Here is a 13,485-nt window from a genome sequence, read left to right as displayed (position 1 = left end):
AGACATGGAACAGTTTAGACAGACCCTCAGGTTTGAAAGAAGGCAGAGTCAAAGTATCCACTGTACGATACTTTCTAAGTAACTCGAAAAGGGCAAAACCAAAGCAACAGAGAATAGACTAGTGGTTTTTCAGGAGTTACAGGTGGGAATGTCTACACAACCAGGACACTGAGGAGTTTTCAGTGAGGGACTGTTCTGGATTCTGATTTGCTAATGGCCACACTGTTTCATGTATATGTGAAATTTCCTAGAACTGTACATTTCATTCCTGTTTGTTTGCTTGCTTGCTTTGCTTTGCTTTGAGACAGGATTTCTCTGTGTATTCCTGCCTGTCCTGTAACTCACTCTGTAGATCAGGCTGGCCTTGAACTCACAGTGATCCACCTACTTCTGCCTTTGTTGGGTTTGGGGTGGAAGCTGAGAAAATTCACTGCGAAGACAGAAGCTTAAAAACAAAAGCTTTATTTTTCTGCACACTTGCAGGGAGGCCGCCAGTTTGGGATCCGAACTGCATCCCCAAAGGTGGACCTGTACAACATTTTATTGAATGGGAACACAAAGCAAGGGGGATCAGGGTGGGTTGGTGCATTGACCAATCATATTCCAACACAAGGGGTTAGACAAGGAAGATAACATTGGTGACTGAGCCTTATCCAGGTCAGCTGGTTTCGGGGTCCTTGAGTCAGTTTTAGCAGTCAGGTCCCCTCCTGGACTCTGGCCCGGAATTTGGAATGATAAGGGAACAAAGGAGGGGGCAAGCTGCACACAGTCAATTAAGTCAAGACTGGCAGCACATTTATGGCTCTCCGTGCCTTAGTTTAGACAACAGGGCTAACAGCAACTTCCTCCTCAAACATGAAACGCCTGAAGAAACAGGATAGGAACTGGGTTCTGGGGCCTGGGAACACCAACTCAGTTTTGATCCTGCCAGCAAGATGGAACTTGTTCCTAGATGACTGATCCTAGTAAACTACCTCCCAATACCTTCTTCTAAGTGCTAGGAGGTGGTCTGTGCACCATCACCTGCCTGTGTTTCTCAAAGTCAGTGCTATTGTCTGTGAAATTTTAGAAACAAGGCTGTCAAGGATAGGCAAGCATAGGCTGAGGCAGTGTGTGAAGAGTGCTCCCCAACCATGGCAATCTGAATCAGGTCCCCAGCACCCATGTAAAATGTGGGCACGGTGGTACATGAATTACAAGTTTGAATCCCCAACACCACCTAAGGAGCAGACCTACTAATACCCTAGCACTAGGGGGATTTGAGACAAGAAGGTCATTAGGACTTCCTGAATACCAGCCTAGCTCCAGGCTCACTGAGAGACTCTTATCTCAAGGGAATAAGGCAAAGGGTAACAGCACTGAGACAAAACAAGTCTCCTCTGGCCTCCAGCCACACAAACGCCACAATTACACCTAAAAACACACTCCCAGTAGCAACTTTTAAAATCTGTTTACTTTCACCAAAAGACTAGCAACTTTTTTTTAAGTTTGTTTGTTCTTAAAGATTTATTTTATGTATATGAGTACACTGTAGCTTTCTCTAGACACACCAGAAGAGGGCATCAGATCTCATTACAGATGATGGTCAGATCTCATTACAGATGAACTCAGGATCTCTGGAAGAGCAGTCAGTGCTCTTAACCACTGAGCCATCTCTCCAGCCCAGTAGCAACTTTATTTTTTTTTTTTTTTATTAACTTGAGTATTTCTTATATGCATTTCGAGTGTTATTCCCTTTCCCGGTTTCCGGGCAAACATCCCCCTCCCCCCTCCCCTAGTAGCAACTTTATTAACAGCCCAAACCGAATATAGTCCCAAATCCATCAATGGTACAATGAGTTAACTGTAGAATGTTCACAAAATAGAATCAGTAATAACAATTCACAAACTAGGAGCATATACAAACATGAATGATTTTAACAGACAGGTTTACTGAGTAAAAGAAAGTGAACAGAATAAAGCATATGGTTTGATTATAACTACTTTTAACGTTTAAGAATGTACAAATAGGTAGGCAAGTCAGAATAACGGTTATCTCTGGGCAATGGAACTGCCTGGAAAGGATTAAAGGGGAACCTGGGATGTTTTAATGGTCCAGATGTTGGCCTGGGGGCTAATGGCCTTTGTACTCCTAGGCAGACGTTTACACAGCTGTCTTCTTAAGACTGGTTCAGTTTAAATTGTGTATTTAAAAAATGAACCAAGGTTGGGGATTTGGCTCAGTGGTAGAGCGCTTGCCTAGCAAGCGCAAGGCCCTGGGTTCGGTCCCCAGCTCCAAAAAAAAAAAAAAAAAAAAAAAAAAAAGAATAGAAAAAAAAAAAAGAATAGAAAAAATGAACCAAGATGGAGAAAAGTAGAGAAGGAAGGGAATGGCTCAAGCAATGTCCTGCATCATCCTATTAATCTATTGTCACTAGATTTATCCCGAAAAGTATACTTGCTCATAATTTTGATTAGAATATATTTCAAAGCTCCTGTCAATTTTCTATTCCTTTTCATTAGACTTTTTAATGTGTAAGTGGGTCTTATTGTCCGACACCTTGTTCCTAAATATTTAAAAGCCTCTCTTATTAAAAAAAAATTAAGTGTCCTATAGATAACTGAGAGGGTGGGAAGATGAAGCTACTTCAGACAGTAGCTAAAGTGAGAGAGTTAAGAGCTATGGGCACGGCCTGCGATGCTGCATGACGTCAAAGATTGGATAGGGATGAAGTCAGGTGTGAGGTGTACAAGGAGCCAGGGCCTCCTAGAAAGGCCTGGAACAGCGAGCCAGACCGCTCCTAGGGTGGAGAAGGACTCGTCCTTCCTCAGAACCCGGGCGGGGCGCGATCCCACCGGAAGTGCGACTCTAACCGCGCTACAAGCGGCCTGAATGACGCAAGGAAGCGGCGGCCTACTGTCTGAAGAGAAGCCCGTGAGGCGGGAGAGTTCCGCTTGTTACTCACTTACAAACCAAATTGCCGCCAGAGTTTAGAGCCGCTGCTAACAACTTCCGGGCCCAGGTCGGGCGGAAGCAGGTGTGCAGTGGGCGGAGCGGAGGGCCCTCACCTGCGCGCGCAACCCCGCCTGGCACTGGAGCGGCGCGGCTCCCGCCCTCCCGCCAGCATTTATAGTGCGCTATTTTGGTCGCGCGCTCTGATTGGTCAGCCCCGATGACGACACGCTCGTGCGCCAAAAGGTGGAGGCGAGATTGGGCGGATGTGAGCTTCCGGCTGCCTTGCTGGGCTGGCCATGGGGCACCCCAGTACCTTTCTGGAATGTGGTGCGGGTCGGTCTCTGTGTGAATGTGTTTTCATGAGAAAATGTGTGTGTCGCTGGGGCCTGGCAAGAGCCACCCTGCCCTGTTGGGAGCAAGCAGCAAAAACTTAACCCAGACAGGAGCCCGGAGCTTCCTTAAATCGCCTGTGTGCGGTTTTCTGCCATCCTGACTTGGCTCTGATAAACCAGCCGTCTAGTTTCCTAGCCTCAGAGTGAGGCAGTTGCCTTTGCGAGTCTTTCCTCATTTCCCTGACTTGTCAAGGAACGTTCCCATTTCCATCCAGTTCTCATACTGTGCTTAGAACAACCAGAAACGTCTGGTGAATCTATGATTTGTTCGGTCTGTCCATCAATAGGCAGTATTCTCAGAGTATAAGGCGTGTGACTATCTTTCCAGGACACGTGGTGAGTTATGAAAGAAGTGAAGTATCCTTGTGAGTCACCAAGTATCCTTAGGATACTTTAAAAGAGCTGGCAAGATAGCTTGATGGGTAAAGAGCTCTTGATGACCAGCCATGAAGACCTATGTGAATCTCCAAATTCCATGTCACTGTTAACTGTATTTGTTTCCAAGGGCTCTAAAGTCAAGACAGAAGAATGCTGAAAAAAACCCAGAACCAGCAACTTGAAGGCCCATAGAGCTTACATATTTTGACAGAAATCTCATGGTAGCATGATAGCAGTGCCAAGCTGTATATACGAAAGCCTTTTGACTTCATGTGCCTTCAACTACTACCGTGTGCTTTCTTTCCTTGTTTTTTGTTTGTTTGTTTGTTTGTTTGTTTTTGTGGTTTTCGTTTTTTTGAGACAGGGTCTTTCTAGTGAACAGTGCACTAACTGAACTAAGTGAGATCCCCCTGCCTCTTCCTCCCAGATGGTAGGATTAAAGGCGTGCACCAACATGCTTCATTATGTGACATTTCTTGTGTTAGAAAATAACTAGTTGCAGACTGGAGAATTGGCGCAGCTGGAAGAAGTACTTGACTGTCCTTGGAGATGAATAAGATTTAGGTGCTAGCACCCGCATTGGGCAGCTCAGAGCAGCCCCACCGTACCCCTAGTTCCAGGAGATACAGTTGCCCCCATCTGACCTCTTTTGACACCTGCATGCAGTGGTTCATGTATATACACATAAAATAAAAATGTTTTTAATCTTTAAAAAAAAAACTAGTTTTAAAGTGATTTGCTATAAGTTTAAAACTGACCCGTGTTGTAAAATCATTGCACCTCTTGAAATAGTTCATTTAAAGATTTATTTGCATGTTATGTTAGTATTTTGCCTGCATGTCTGTGTGTGTACCACATACATGCTTGATAACCCTCAGAGCCCAGAAGAGGGCATCAGATCCCCCAGAACTGAACCTACAGGTGGCTGTCGCTGCTGTGTAAGTGCTGGGAACGAAACTTGGGTTCTTTGAAAGAGGGTAAGTGTTCTTAGCCACTGAGCCATGATCTCCGCAGCCCATCTTGAGTCACTCTTCCTATCTATTCAATGAATAAATAAAAGCGTCCTTTGTAATAGTAATTCAGGGCTTTTCTGTGCCCATTCTAGCTCTCAAGTACTGAGCTGGAGACCATATATTTATTAACAAGCTTCAAGCACTATAGCTGGGCAGATACTTATCTATTCTAACCCTAATCTAACCTGATTAGGCTGCCTACTACCCACTCACGTGCCCAGTTACTTACCCATCTTAGTCTTGCCCTGGCTGCTTCTGCTCCAAATATGTCCATATATGTCCTCATAGCCACTTCCCTGGCAACCTCCTCATGCCAGTGCTCATGATGAATCCTCATGCTCACTTGCTGTCTCCTTGTGGTCCTCACCAGAGACCCTTTCACTGGGATCACAAGTCCTGCCTCCTAACTCTTCTGCCCAACTATTGGCTGGTCAGCTCTTTATCAGAGGTGCTGGAACACAATTTTTACACAACATGGAGACAGGAGATGCTCCAATGATAATGCCAATGTTAACGTCCAAACCGGAACTAGGTCTCTGGGCACGGAAATCAGCATCTGAATAAACCGTGCACAGAACCAGCCCCCGTCAATCTTTAACTCTTAAGGTAACTGCTGTCTGGATTTGCTTTACCAAATCCAGATCCAAAATACGAGGTCATCTTCAGGGTCCACTTATTTTCCACTGAAAATCACAAATCGCCTCCCTGCTTCCTCTCGGTGGCTCCAGTCACTAAAGAGGTTACAGACCTTCCTGTGTTCTGTCTTTTTCAACATTGGAGATCATCGAAGCCAGGGGGGAAAAATGGCCTCACCTCAGGGAGTTTTCCTTTCCTCCTATCAGTGTTCTGTGTTCCCTTGTCTTACTTACTTGGAAACGGTCTAAGGCAGCACAACAGGAGCTGAGGTCAAGAAGATATTGTCTTGCTGCTAATTTAAGACAGACAGAACCTGACTAGGCAGACCATATTAAGTCTACAGGACAAAGTTGGATTTTTTTTTGGGGGGGGGTGTTTGTTTTTTTAAGATCTTGGTTTCTTGTGAGCTCACAGCTTTGCAGACAGAGCTGTTTGCCGAGTGATCTCAGATCTGCTTAGGATTAGGAACTAGGAAGCAATCGGATGATAAGAATGGCCTTCAAATATTCTGCTATGTTTTCCTACTGAGAGCTACCTGACAAGTTCCAGGCTTGACTACAAAAAAGCAAGCTGAGGTGGGCGCTGCCTGGAACAAGGCTGGTGTTTAACCCCAGCCTCCCTTCTGTCTGACAATGTGTGGATTTCCAACCCCTGAATTTCCATTTCCTTACTTTACTTAAAAGATTGGCTGAGCCATTTAATGTTCCCAGATTAGTGAATGACATGAGTCAGCATTCAAAACTGCGAGCTCTCTCTTGCCCCTTCCCCTGACTCGTCAAGAAGAGAACACATTGAGTCACGATGAATCATATCTTTATGCTCCTTCTACAGAGACACGGTCACTGACTGCACTGGTTTCAGAGTCAGGCAGCATTTTGCATTAACGCATAGTTACCATATGTTACTATAGTTACCATAGTCAGTTCAAATGTCCTTTCTGAAACTTTAACAGTGATCAACCCAAAGAGCCAAATGGCAGCCTCAGACTTAATTGTCATTCATTTGACAAATGACTTCAGAGAAACTATCCAGCATAAAACATTCGGTATTTTACACTGAAAATTTTATTACCATTGTCTTAGTCATTGTTCTACTGCTGTGAAGAGACTCCATGACCACAGCAACTGTTACAAAAGAAATCATTTAGTTGGAGCTGACTTACAGTTTCAGAGGTTTAGTCCATTATCATCATGGTGGGAAGTGTGGTGGCTCACAGGCAGACACAGGGCTGAGAAGTAGCTGAGAGTTCTAAATCCAGATCTGAAGGCAGCAGGGTGAGAGAGCAAAGCTGGGCTTGGCTTGGGCTTTTGAAACCTCCAAGTGCACCCTCAGTGACACACATCCTCCAACAAGGCCGCACCTCCTAATCCTTCCTAAGTAGTGCCACTTCCTGAGGACTGAGCATTCAAATATATGAGCTTATGGGGGCCATTCTTATTCATACTGCCACAACAGTTATTCCTTGATTTGTGTCGTATGTGTCTATAGGCTATAGTGTGTATAAAGACCTGAGAATAAGTGCTGTTTTTCTTTCACCGTGTGGATCCCAGGGATAGAACTCAGATGTTGGGCAAGTACCTTTGCCTGCTGAGCCATCTCACATGCTATATTGTTATTTTTTAGTAGAACTTTTTGAAAACGTTTTAGCCAAAGAGCCTGGTTAACAAACTGTCATCAGGAAAATGAAGGCTACCTTTATGGTAATAAATATGTTTTCTTTCTAGTCTGTGGTTCCAACCCTATAAACTTCATGAACATGACTCAACCTGGCAAGACTAAGTACATACAGAAGGAAACACACGTTTACCAAAAAACAGAACAGAAAGGAGATGTTTGTTTAATATTTATTTATTTATTTATTTATTTATTTATTTATTTATTTATTTATTTTTAAGAGAGATCAGTTTTTTGTGTGTCACCTTGGCTGTCCTAGAACTCACTCTGTAGACTAGAGTGGACTCTGTGGCCTCGAACTCAGAGACCCACCTGCCTCTGCCTCTGGAGTCCTGGGTTTGAAGGCCTGCTCCACCACTGCCCAGGCAGAAAGCAGATTTTAACTAAAAGAAGTTTCTTTTTAGTATAAATATAACACACTCTCTCTCTCTCTCTCTCTCTCTCTCTCTCTTCAGAGGATATTTTTCCCTTTAAAGCTATTGAAATTTCTTGTCAAAAGATTTTTGTGTAGGACATGTAAAAGGTTTTCAACACTGCTAATCAAAAAGAGACTTAAGCAGCAAATTGTGTAGTATGAGTGGGCAGGGTGAACACCAGGTGGTAGTGGAAGTCACTAGCAAACGTGACAAACTGGAGATCAAGTTATACTTTATTCTTAGTTACTCCATATTCTTAATCTTTCAGACTGTGTCTTGTCCTAAGTGACTCCATTTCGTAAGAGCAGTTGGCTCCACTGTGAGAGCCAAATAACTCTGCAGCCTGCTTGTGTTCATTAACAGTCACTCTCCAGTGCAAACCATGAGGCACAAACTGATAACACGTTTAAACAAATAAAAGCAGTAACAACTCTGAACTTACCAGATTAAATCAAGAACACATGGGTATGTCAACACTATGTCAGAAAAGCCTGGCCGGTGAGTTTATTGAACATCAGCCAATCAATATATAACCCCCTCGCCTTATAAAAGGAAGCACAGCTAGTACTGGCTTTGTTAGCATCCTTAATCTATTGTCAGACCGTTGGCTAACAAGTCATTGGATCAACAAGTGACACACTTCCTGATTCTGCCCTGGGGGCTTCAGCTGAGCATACACACCCTCCAACCCCCACTGGATGTAAGACTACTTGAATCGTGGTTGGTGTATGTGGTGGTTTGAATAAGCTTGACCCAGGGAGCGGCACTATTAGGTGTGACCTTGTTGGATGAAGTGTGCTGCTGTAGGGTGGCTTTGAGATCCTCCCTGCTATCTTTGAGACAGTCTTCTCCTGGGTGCCTTTGGAACAAGATGTAGAACTCTCAGTTCTTTCTCCAGCGCCATGCCTGCCTGGATGCTGCCATGTTTCCACCTTGATGATAATGGACTAAACTTCTGAACCCGTAAGCCAGCCCCAATTCCATATTTTCCTTTTTAAGAGTTGCTTTGGTCACGGTGTCTCTGGAGCCAGCTCTGTGATTGGGTCTCATGTTACCATCCCAACTAACCAACTGCAGTGGCCCTCTGCTCTCTATTCCCGTCTTCAGTCAACCCATGAACCCCACAACAGCGTTTTGTTTTTATGATCTTGTTTTGTAGCTCAGGTTAGTCTGGAACTCATGTAGACCAAGTTGGCCTCGAACTTAATGAAGATCCTCATACCTGATTAAAGGTGTATACCGCCATGTCTGCCCTGAAACAGTTTTAATAAACCTTTTTGAGCCATTTTGTGACCCACTTATCATTGTGTGGAGTATGTGTGATCTCAGGGTTAGTACTAGGATTAGAATTATTGCCAAATCAGGAGTATGTGGTGAGTTAACATCAACAGAATTGGTGTATCTTTTGAACTTTTTATTGTTCTGACACTGGGGAAAGACAAATGTGCTCCTTTATGTTCCTGACATTGTTCAGTCAGAACACAAGCCATTATCCATCTGTGACAGTTAATCTTGGTTGTCAACTTGATTGGGCCTGGGGTTAACTCTGGGAAGGTCTAGGATGTTCTGGAGGATCTGAGAGGTATTTACAGGGAGGATTAAGGATTATTAGGTACCCCAGAATAAAGAGGTCAGAGGGAAAGCAGGGGTGGGGGAGCTGTTTTCCTGGCCCATCTTTGCTCCCTGCTGGTAAGTGCATCTACTTTGTTGCTGCATCCTTTGCTGCTATGGAGATCCCTTTTCTTAGGCCTTATAATGTGGGCTAAAGATCTGGGGTTTCAGAGCCATGGGTGACAGAGGCACCCATGGGCTGAGTAGCTACTAGAGGCTCAGCCTCTCTGGCATATAGGTCAATCAAAGGAATGTACTTTCCATAATAAATATACTATAAGCCAATCTAATAAATTCTCCCATGTAATGTATACTCAGTCTACAAACTCTAGCCTTCTAGAGAACCCTGACTAGTACAATTCCCAAATATGTTTTATGTGAACTGAATAGAACCATAAAATATTAACTAAGCCATTTGAATGTAAGTGGAATAATTTGTCCCTTACTCAACCAGGGTCTTTATGCAACATATATTTATATATTTAACGCCCAAATGCTTATTTGGGTCAGTTGAGTCCACCAGGTAAGCAGCCGATTCGATAGAAATGAGAAAGGCTCACTCTCTACAAATGCGTACTTTTAGTTTTAGCCTTCTCGCACAAAATTTTTATTTTAGTGATGAGAAATTAGCTTCTGTCATATAAGAGCTGACCAATTATTAGCCATAAAAATAGTGACACAGGCAGGGTGTGAAATTAAGCAGATGCCCAGTGCCAATATATCTGAATGTACTGGTCTTGATTTTCCTTTTGACTCCTGTCATTGTGGTGTGATTAGGGTGCAGTTGACTTGGGTTATTTCGTTGTCGTTACTCCTGCCAAGTGCTGCGGTTGAAAACTCTATACTGTTACCCCACCACCACCAAAAGCAGTGTTGACAAAACTGAGAGGTCACATAGTAGTGAGAGCTTGCTTTATTTTTCCTAAGCAAAAGGACACAGATTTCACCTCAGTGTCCAATCTACATTAGTTTTTTCTTCAAATTTCATGTGTCTGTGTATGCGTGTACAACTTACTTTTCTCTTTCTACTATGAGGGTTTTTGGGTTCAAATTCTTGTTAGGCTTGATGACAATGCTCTCACCTGTTGGGTCATCTCATCAACCACTGATCTACATTTTAAGTGGACTCCTTAGAAATATCCATCCATCCTACCAAGGATTCTTGGTCTTTTCCTCCATCCCAGGTACATGCAAACAATGTGACTTGAGACTCATGCTAGCGAAGGGAGAGGATTGTGCTCTACTGGGGATGAGAGAGATGTGTAAGCAAGCAGCACACATGGAAGAATGGAAGAATGTGTACAAGGTTGAAAGGACCGAGGCAGCAAATGGAGATTATAGGCAACAGCACTCACAAGACCTTAGGATCCTGCAGTGTCTCTGATGAAGCCATCCAACAAAAAATGGCTTCAGGCCTTCACTAAAAGGCCTCATCCCAAAGGCAATGTGTTATCAGGAAGGCCACTTCCTGAAGACAGCTGACTGACTTTCACGGTGAAGGACCGGATGTGATACGCAGGTCTCCTCCCTAATACCAGCCCTGAGGTATTTTGTTTCTTTGGTTTTTTCCATGATGTACTTTGCTCTCTACCTTAGGACTAGAACTTGAGGTAACTTTGTGGGGCTTGAGGGAAATCATTCCGTAGACACCATTGTTCCTGAAGAGCAAGCAAATGGGCCAGCAGCACTAGGGAGAGGTATCATTAAATATGCTTAGTTCTAACACTCCTGTCTAAGAACTTCAAGTTGAAGGATTTTTTTTTTTTAAACCAACATTACAAAAGGCAAGATGAGGCTCTCTGTTGGCACCTATCCAGGAACATCACTGAAGATTCTAGCTGTGGAGGTGACATTACAGAATATCACAGTCACTGAGGGGGGCACATTCTAGCACTAATGCTACTGGTTATACAAAGACAGGGTTCCTTTTAAAAAGTATCAGTGGAGCCTGAGGAATGCAAATTATGGGACGAACACCTGATGAGGCATTCGGAGGTGCATACGGGGTTGGAAAGGAAACATCTATGCCACATATGGAGTCTCTAGAGACAACTCTCTGTGAAGAGTATGTGACCCATAATCCATCACAGGGAAATTCAGAAATGCTTGTGAACACTTGCTCTGCCTGGCTGGTTGTACCTATAGGAAATTGCCTTAGCTGTTCACTGATAGGGAGAATCCATCCCATAGTGGATGGCACCATGGCTGGGCAGGAAGTCCTAGGCTGGATAAGAGACTAGGTAAGCTAGAAGGGAGAAAATGTATCAGCGAGCAGTGTTTCCCCAGGGTTTTAGCTTCAAGTTCCTGCTCTTATTTCCCTCAATGATGGACTATGGCCTGGAGTTGTAAGGTGAAATGAACCCTCCCCTCCTCTTAGCTGCTTTTGGTCATGCTGTGTTTTTGTTTTTTTTTGTTTTTTGTTTTGTTTTTTGTTTTTGTTTTTGTTTTTGTTTTGTTTTTTTGTTCTTTTTTTTTTCGGAGCTGGGGACCGAACCCAGGGCCTTGCGCTTCCTAGGCAAGTGCTCTACCACTGAGCTAAATCCCCAACCCCTTGGTCATGCTGTTTTAACACAGCAAGTGAGATGGCACTGTAACAGTCAGGAAAGGTACCGGATAAACTTAGAATGCTGTGTAGAAGCTAGAACATCAGAAAGCCCCCAAGTGTCATAGAGATAAGTCAGGGGGACCCAGAAGCCAACTTAAACAATACGCATTCATTAGCCAAATCTGGAATAGTTCAAACATCAAAAAATATATCACGGGGACTGGAGAGATGGTTCAGTAGTTGAGAGCACTTGATGCTCTTGCAGAGGACCAATGTTCTGTTCCCAGCACCCACTTGTGTGCTCACAACCATGTTACTTTAAGGGGGTCTAATGCCATCTTCCAGTCTCTGTGGGCACTGTATAAAACATACACACAAGGCAACACTCATAGACATAGAGTAAGAATAAATAAATCTAAAACATAAACAAATATTTGAGTATGTAGCAAGAAATTATAGATCCATCTAATAAAATTGGAACCTATGAGTCCATAGTAAAATGATGATAACAGATAGATGATAGATAGATAGATAGATAGATAGATAGATAGATAGATAGATAAATAGATGGTAGATAGATGAGAGATAGATGATAAACACATAGGTGATAGATAAATAGATGACAAGCAGATAGATGATAGATAATAGATGATAGATGAATGATAGATAAATAGATAATAGATAGCTCAATCTTATAGTAGCATGAGAATCAATGTAGATAAAACTATAGGATTAAAAAGTCACCATTTGGGCTGGAGAGATGGCTCAGTGGTTAAGAGCACTGACTGTTCGTTCTTCCAGAGGTCCTGAGTTCAAATCCCAGCAACCACATGGTGGCTCACAACCATTTATAATGAGATCTGATGCCCTCTTCTGGTGTGTCTGAAGACAGAGACAGTATATTCACATACATAAAAAAATAAATATTTTTTTTAAAAAAAGTCACCATTTAGTGCTCACTTCGGCAGCACATATACTAAAATTGGAATGATACAAAAAAATTAGCATGGCCCCTGTGCAAGGATGACTCACAAGTTCGTGAAGCTTTCCATATTTAGAAGAAGGAAAGAAAGAAAGAAAGAAAGAAAGGAAGAAAGGAAGAAAGAAAGAAAGAAACAAACAAACCCACCCCTTAGTAACCTTCATGGTAATAAAGCAAGAGGCATCAGCGGATTCTAAATCTGATGACAGGATTGGGTGAGAAATGGGTTATTTACGTGGTCTCAAAGACTTCTTTAAAAATGAAAGAAAATAAGTAATGTCATGGTGAAGAAAATCTGACAAACCACCTGAGCCAAGTAATCAAGGTTAAGGTTACCGTCCAGCTATCGGGTAGACACAGCACCGTCCCCACAGTAGCACCAAAATCATAGAAGAAGCAAAACTCTAGAAACTGTAAAGCAGCTCCTGACAAGCATGTGGTTTGCCAAGAACCAGAAGGAGTGTTAGAGAAGCTTTGGACCAGCGGTGCCAGTGCTGTGTGGCACAGGTCCCTCGGGCCCTGGTCAATTCTGTGGAAGTCCCAATCCCCGGTGCTTCAACCACAGTTCAGTTCATTTGTCCGCATTGCCCATGCTGAACTATAGAGGCCCATCACATCCCTGGGCTCTGCTGGTCAGGGCCAAGAATCCTGGGCCCCATGAAGATTCTGGGACAGAGGGCTCCCGCTATCCATGTGAAGACAGAAAGACCGGTGCCTTCCTGGGCTGCCGTCTACACAGAGTTTTCCTGTTTGTCTAAATAAATCTGAGCCAGGACCTGTCAAGAAAAGAAATAAATGGTGTTGATAACAGAGTGGGTGGAATCCCTCTCCGTCTGATAAGCTGCACTAACAACACAAACCCTTCCTGTGACGTTGCTACCCAAACACCTCACTTCAACCTGG

The 13,485-nt window shown here is 43.4% G+C and overlaps 1 long non-coding RNA gene and 1 other non-coding gene across 2 annotated transcripts in view; one reads left to right on the top strand and one right to left on the bottom strand.

Annotated features, from left to right (window-relative positions):
- LOC148006945 (uncharacterized) overlaps window positions 1-3,005 on the bottom strand; it is a 35,274-nt gene extending 32,269 nt beyond the window's left edge. Inside the window, exon 1 of the long non-coding RNA XR_015649248.1 lies at window positions 2,950-3,005. This is a non-coding gene — a long non-coding RNA (uncharacterized LOC148006945). The remainder of the gene's footprint in view (window positions 1-2,949) is intronic.
- Window positions 3,006-12,552: 9,547 nt separating this feature from the next.
- Window positions 12,553-12,658, top strand: Rnu6-546 (RNA, U6 small nuclear 546). Its single transcript, XR_015655563.1, has one exon. It is a non-coding gene; the product is annotated as a U6 spliceosomal RNA (small nuclear RNA).
- The last annotated feature ends 827 nt before the right edge of the window (window positions 12,659-13,485 follow it).

This window comes from Rattus norvegicus, chromosome 1 (genome assembly GCF_021556685.1).
Source record: "Rattus norvegicus strain SHRSP/BbbUtx chromosome 1, alternate assembly SHRSP_T2T, whole genome shotgun sequence".
Classification (NCBI taxonomy): domain Eukaryota; kingdom Metazoa; phylum Chordata; class Mammalia; order Rodentia; family Muridae; genus Rattus; species Rattus norvegicus.
Note: the sequence above shows the minus strand (reverse complement) of the source record. Positions and strands in the feature narration are given on the sequence as shown.